Source organism: Carassius auratus, chromosome 25 (assembly GCF_003368295.1).
Source record: "Carassius auratus strain Wakin chromosome 25, ASM336829v1, whole genome shotgun sequence".
In the NCBI taxonomy this organism is placed as follows: Eukaryota; Metazoa; Chordata; class Actinopteri; order Cypriniformes; family Cyprinidae; genus Carassius; species Carassius auratus.
The window spans coordinates 7,969,327-7,976,826 of NC_039267.1; the positions used below are offsets into that span (position 1 = coordinate 7,969,327).

A 7,500-nucleotide genomic window follows, 5' to 3' on the forward strand; every position below is an offset into this window, starting at 1 on the left:
TTGATATTCGAGAAGTCTGTTTCATCAGCAAGCAAAAATAGCAAAGACCCTACCCTCAAACATCTTACAACCTTGAAGTGAATGTGTTTAAGCACCAGATTCAGATATATATGTATGCATTTTATTATATAAAGACAGCCATCGCCAAATTCAAGAACATAATGACTCAACTGAACTGTATGATGAGTCTTTCTTGATAAGTTATTATAACCTACAACAGTATTGATTGTGCACTGGTCCTGCTGCATGATTTGATAAGTGACCTGTAAACGCAAAATCCTAATAAATATGACTTTTTAGTTTTCAATTGCACAAAATCTGTTTAAAAGTTTTGTTTGAGCATATTTAAGCACATTATTTTTTAATAAAATAAAAATAGAAATAGAAGAATGCAAATGATTAAAATCAATACAAAATATAAAACTATTACCTATTATAAATTTATAAACTATATTACGATATAAAATAAATGTGTAAATTGAAATGTTACTGAGTTATTATTGCCATTACGATAGCTTTTTATTATGTATTAATTTTTTAAATTTTGTAAATATTTATTTTAATTGCATTAATGAAGATTAAAAATAATTAATAATAAAAATAAAGATTAAAATAAATAAGAATAAAAAATTATTCAAACATAAAAAAGAACATTAGTAATAAAATTAGTTGAAAGGAAAGCAAAAAACCTGGTCTAACAGACAGACAAAAGCATGTTCACATGCACAAACACATTCATTTGAAACATAATTCCTGTGAAAATAGTCAGAATACAGTGCTTCCTCTTCTGGTTTACAGTGTAAAATATAACAGCTTCCTCACTGCATGCACACTCTGGTAAACAAGTACTTTGAGGAAGCTCTTTTAACGCAACACACAAACACACGACACCGGTTTAAATCATGACTTTATTTGCAATAACATCCACAACTCAGTGCAGCTAGAGAAGACACGTAATAAAGCATTGCGGATGAGCATGTGCACGCATTTGTGGCACATAGATCAGTAAAATGCACTACATAGAAATTATTATTTTAAATTCTTTTTTCTTACAGTATTGCTATATGTCCCCTCCCATTGGCATGTCTTGAGCAACTGATTTCCAACCAGCCTCAAGTCTCCAGGAGGGTTGAACTGGATTGCAATATCCATTTTGTAAAGAGTCCCCCTTATCGTCAACTTAAAAGCTTTTCCCTCAACCCGAGTCCTTTGCATTAAACGTTGTGAGTTCCTGAGAAATCTTTCCGCCGATATTATTACTGAGCCCAGTTTGGTCAATGCAGAAACACAACACTGTTAAAATTTCACTTCTACCTAGAAACTGAAATTATCCACTGAAAAAAAAAAGAAAAGAAAAAAAGAACGGAACGGAACGAACAAAGTAAAGAGAGAAGATAATAATTACAGTTATTTGTGACTGGCGCAGAACATCTCCACGCGGACCAATGAGATTACAGAATTGGCTTCTCCAAGCCCCTCCCCCAGGCAGACTGCTCACTAGCACCTCCAGCTCTGATTGGCTGGAAAATCCGCCCATCAAGCTCCATCCGGCCCAAGCTGGGAGAGAGCGTCTCTGTTCTTCTCCCTCTTTCTTTAAATTCACCCAGAGTCTTTTCTCTCTTTCATGGATTTCTCTGCATCTCTTCAGGTTCTTTCTCATCATTCGACGCGTTTGCCAGACTTGAAACTTGCTGTACGCAGCCTGAACATTTCCTCCAGGTGGCCTGTTTAGCTGTTGCAATCAGAAAACACAGGAAAGTGTTATGCATTTCCACTGTACTTGCATAAAAATATTGATAGATTAAAAAATATATAGATTGCAAACCCTCAATAACATAATGGGACTGATTACATTATTAAAATATATAATAAAATAAAAAAATCTGACACTTTAAATCTCAAATAACACCTTTAATGCATGTTAGGGAAAAAATATATATAATTCTTTATAAATATATATATATATATATATATATATATTATATATATATATATATATATATATATATTATATTATATTATAGTATTATTGAATATATATATATATATATATATAATATATATATATATATATATATATATATTTATTATTATTATAGTTATAGTATTATTATACATTATAGTAAATGGAGGGGCGTGGTCGGGGGCGTGGCCTTACATTCGCGCTCAAATACTGCCGTTGGATCTTTTCTTGAAAGGGGCGGAGCTTCGTCATCTGGAATCTCTCCAGGTTAGATTTCATCTTTACCACCTGTGAGCAGGAGAGACAGATGAAACAAATCATGTTGCAACAAAACAATACTACTTAAGTATTTTAATTTGTGAATATTAATAACTGAAGGTGCATTTCCTGACCTTATCCTCCAGGAAGGGAGTGTTGACGGGGAAACAGGACCAGAAATGTCGGAGCAGCTCTCCGGCAAGCTGTATATAAGTGCTTCAGCTCGCTCTGAACATCAGCTGGCACTAATTCTACATGAATACACACAAAGAGAGTATAGATCAAGTTAACGGGCAGTTTTAAACATAAAATGCATTCAAATCTCAGTGGAAGCAACATTTGATATTATGATGGGACGAACAGACTCACGGTTTATGGCCTGCTGGCCTCGTCCCTGCATCAGAAGTCCTCCAGGTGACAGCGCTGTGATGGCTGAGCTCGCCGCACTGCTGGACATCACCTGAAACAGGCCAGAAAACACAATATAATCAAACAGACTCCGATCCAGGACTTAGCCATGCATGTCAGCGGTGTACCTGCGTCAGACAGGGTTTATATCTCCTCATCTCCTGCTGGATAATGCTGATGGAGTTGATAATGTCTTGACTGGTGTTGTAATGCTGTGACTGAAGAGGAATCGGGCCGTGGCAATATCTTGCAGGAACAAACAAACGTTAAATACAAAAACACTTAATATGAAGATTCACAGACTGTCAAAAGACGGTGTCAGGTGGATACAGAATAAAGGCGCTGGATGTTTACCGGTCTGATTTCTTCAGGTTCAAAGCGATGGTCTTCCGCCCAGAGTCCCCCTGAAGGTCATCATACTCTATGGATTCTTGTAACTTTACCTGAAGAGCCACAAACAACACAACAACAACAACAACATAATCAGGTGCTGCTCATGCTGAACACAAAACAAAAGACTTATATGTAATTTCTGGAAATGTAACCATCTTATATTTTTCCTAAATACTGAATATATTTAATATAATTTAAAAATAATAAAACATTTTATTTCATATTAAATAAAAATTATAAAAATAAAATATATACACAGATAATAATTGTAATTTAAATGTAATATTGATATATATATATATATATATATATATATATCATCAATGTACAATATCTTACTCCGGACAGTACTAAATAAAAAAATAACATGCATTTAGTATGATCTCTCTTATTTTTTGAAAATTACTCGCATTTTCACAGATTTTGCAAAGGGTGCCCAAACTTTCGAGCCCCACTGTATACTCTTGAAAAATGTGGGAGGTACATATTAAAGAGCTGTTATTTTTTAATCTTTCCTCCAATTTTGATGCGAATACCCTCAAATTAAAGCTCAGAGAGTGCACTTTAAGCCCATATTCATTATATAACTGTAACTTGCATTATGTTCATTCATGTTTATTTTCTGCATTTCATTAGCTCTGTACTTGTACTCTGCATGACAATAAAGTTGAATCTAATCTAATCTAACTTTACATTAATAAAGAGGAAGGAATGATCGCGCTAACTCACACTCCATGCCACTGTTAGAACCATGCCGTGTATACAGCGATCTGTACAGTGAATTTCCTGATTTTTTTTTTAATTTGTTTGGTACACATGCGTACTAAAATGAAAGACCTAAACATTTTCAGTAAGAATACGTGTACCGTTACACCCTTAATATATATTATACATATTCATTATATATATATAATTGAATTATGTTTATTTTTTATTTTTCAGTACTTTCGGAAGTGGATAATTCTATGATATGGACACTTCTGGAATTATTATTATTTTTGTATATCTAAAAGGCTGTCTGCTTTGCTACATTTTGTGTCACGCCTGACAACACCCATTAGCCATGGCAAAAATTCACCTTTTTGAGTGACGGCTGAAAGAAATCTGAATCTCTGGAGTTCCCATCAGTGCTGCTGGTCTCACTGGCTTGATCACTGGGAGCTTCCCTATATATCACACACACATGGAGATTATTGTGTGGATGTGTCACAGATATAAACACTCACACTTCGGAGTCCAGACACTTACCCTTTGCGTAGGCCGGCCGCCAGCACCATGGCACTGTGATGGTTGAAGCGCTTGATTATGGCAGAGTTGCTGTTCTCTCTCAGTGATTTGTTGGATGAGTTTGATGGAGTGGGAACCGATGCTGTCCCATAACCCTTCAGAGGCAACACAGAGATCCAGTTTCACCAAAAGATGCAATACGCAGAGGAGGTGTGATTTAAAATGTAACATCCCTCACCTCATCTAATGTTTTATCCTCGAGTAAAAGCAGATCCACCATGGGGTTTTTCACTCCCTGGGTCACCATTGATTTCTGGCCTGAAAGAGGCGAAGAAACAAACTCCATCAGAATTGAAAGACACAGAAGAGTCATTTAAGGACGTAAACACTTGATGAAATGCAGTACCCTTCTCGTCCTGTTTGGCACACTCGGAGAAGATGTCCTGCTGGCCCGTGCTGATCCGGTCTCTGTGGAAGTAATGAGACTGAAAGAACAGCGTCCAGAACTCCTTCTCCGTCATGTTGTGAGGGACGTTCTCAGCGTATTTCTGCTTGACTGCAATCAAAGGCAGAGAGAGACAGGAAAAGGTATTATTCAATTCTTGTAGCATTTATTTGTCCTTAAACATTGCTTATTGATATTAGTCAGTGTTTGTAGCACAAAGCATATTAGGTTTTTTGTGAACTAAAACCATTTTTTTGTGAATTAAAATAAGCGTCTATACCTTTAAGACTACAATATGTAAATGACGTTTTTTATGATTGGTTTGACCATCTCTTGGTCAAATTTTAACAGCATTACATGTATTTGTCAAGGAGAAGACAGAATTATAAGCATAATTATGACGTAAAAAGTCATAGTTATTAGATAAAAGTCACATTCATTTATAAAGTACTACATCATACAATGAGATTTTTATGAGATAAAAAAATCTAAATGATGGTATAAAAGTTTAAATTATACCATAAAAAAAAAAAATAATTAATCACAATTATTATGACATAAGTCAAAATTATGAAATTAAACCAATTGAGTTAAAAAAAAGGTCAAAATTATGAGTTAATTACAGCATAACATGAAATTATGAGATGAAAATCATAATTAAAACAAAAGTAAAAATTATAAAAAATATTGAGATTAAATTAAGATAAAAATCCAAAATAAGGACATAAAACAGTTATGAGAGAAAAAGTCTTCATTATGGCACAGAAAAAAAGTAATTATCAGGGTTTCTGCAGGATTTTTAAGCTCAAATTTAAGACTTTTTAAGACCCTTTTTAAGACATGAACGCATAAAATGAATACAATATGAGCGGTGTAGGGCAATGTCTATAGTACCATATAAAATACCATAAAAAGCATCATTAACAGTTCAGATACAAGTTTTCACAAAAACAAAGTTTTATAAAATTATAAACTTTATATTTCAGCCTTTGAAGTCAAAAGTAATCATTAATATATTCATTTAAACTATTATTATCAATAAATTATTATTTCAATTAACAAATTAGAGGAGTGCGATAACAATTAAAAAAAAGATATCTCCAAAATATTCTGGTATTTTATCAATAACAATAATTAGATTATATTTTGTAGAGTGTGTTATTGTGCTGATATATTAAGGACTACCATGGACAGCCGTCTCCTGAATTTACATTCTTCATATTCTGTGTGGTCAGTTCACAGCAGTAATAGAAATTAATAACTTCCATCAAGTTTTATGGGCATTTTTTACCTTCAAGTAATTTTTTTTCTAAAAGTGTGCACTATCTTTTAAGTCAGAGTCTTGCATTTGGGTTGTTACCAAGCAAATTAAATCAGCATCAACAGAATTGATCTTTGCAATGCAGAGGAAACACAGAAGCTGCATTAGAAGTGTCCTTTACATGCATCTATACACCGTTTAATTTGTCCCCAAATTTAAGATCTCTTGAAATACTAATGAAGTACTTCATTTGATACAACTAAATTTAAGACTTTGTAAGACACCGCAGAAACCCTGAATTATGTCGAAGTTAAGACTATTATATATAATATATTAAGACTATTTATATATAATAATAATTACATATGACAAAACCTATGGTTATGTCATATTTATTAATTTATCTCATAGTTATGTATTAGAAATGGTCTTCCATACAGGATGCAATTTGACAAGCTCAATGATGAAACTTCATCAAAGATGGCTGATTAAGAGTGACTAGTCACTGATTTAATACAGAAAGGGATGAATAACAAGCATTATGTATTTTTATGTTTATTACAGCATCACACTCTTATCTCAGTGGCAAACCATATCGTGAGTCCAGTACTTTATAAGTGAGTTGCTCCCTAAGTATTCTTCAAAATCAGTTTGTTATGACGATTCCTGTCGCTCTAGAAGGAAGCTGCGTCAGATCCTAATCACATATCTTACCTGTAGGGTAGGTTCTGAAGACAGACTCGATGATGTCAGAGGTCAGATTGTAGCGCAGGCCGTTGCAGCCGTCTGTCTGCGGTCTGATGTCGGCCTGTAATCACAGAGACAACACAATCATGGTGTGAATTATTTACATCGTAACGTCTCTGTCAGTCACGTGATGCATTTGCACTCACCAGGAAGGCAGCAGAAATGCCCACTTCCTGTTTGTTGTTGTTGTTGGAGAGGGAGTGTTCCACAGTATTCAGGCTCAGCCGATTGGCCCAGAACTCCTCAGCGCTGATCACCTGACTCACCACCAAGTCCTTATAGAGCTGGAAGAGGACAGGGTCTTCCTGCAACATCCTGGAACACAAAACATCAGCTGGAGGTCAGCTAATACCAGTAAAGAGAGAGTCAGGCGTCCCGTTTGCCTATATTACAGTGAAACATGGCAAATGAGATGTGATGAAAATGTCACCTGTTCTTCTCCTCCAGCTCTTTATTAGCTTTCTTCTTGAACTTGGGCAGGAGCTGCTGCAGGAGGTCTTTGGTGGCGTCTCTGTCCTTCAGTGCTGTGCTCCCATTGGAGAAATGAAAGGTGGTGCTTTCTCCCGTGTGCAGAATCAGCTGAAGCTGGATCTTTGCCTTCCCATCGGGACTGATCTTCTGACCTGCATTTGAGAATAATTACAGAAAATCACATTACAAACTTTGATTCAAAGCAGAAGCATGTTTAATGTTTGATTTGAACACACACACATACACATATACTGCAAGTATGAATTAAATACCCTTTTCATATTGTAATGTAATTTATTCCTGTGATGCGCAGCTGTATTTTCTGCA

At 35.0% G+C, this 7,500-nt stretch overlaps 1 pseudogene; it reads right to left on the reverse strand.

The window, feature by feature from the left end:
• LOC113042821 (general transcription factor IIH subunit 1-like) overlaps positions 1 to 7,500 on the reverse strand; it is a 33,109-nt pseudogene that overhangs the window by 23,790 nt on the left and 1,819 nt on the right.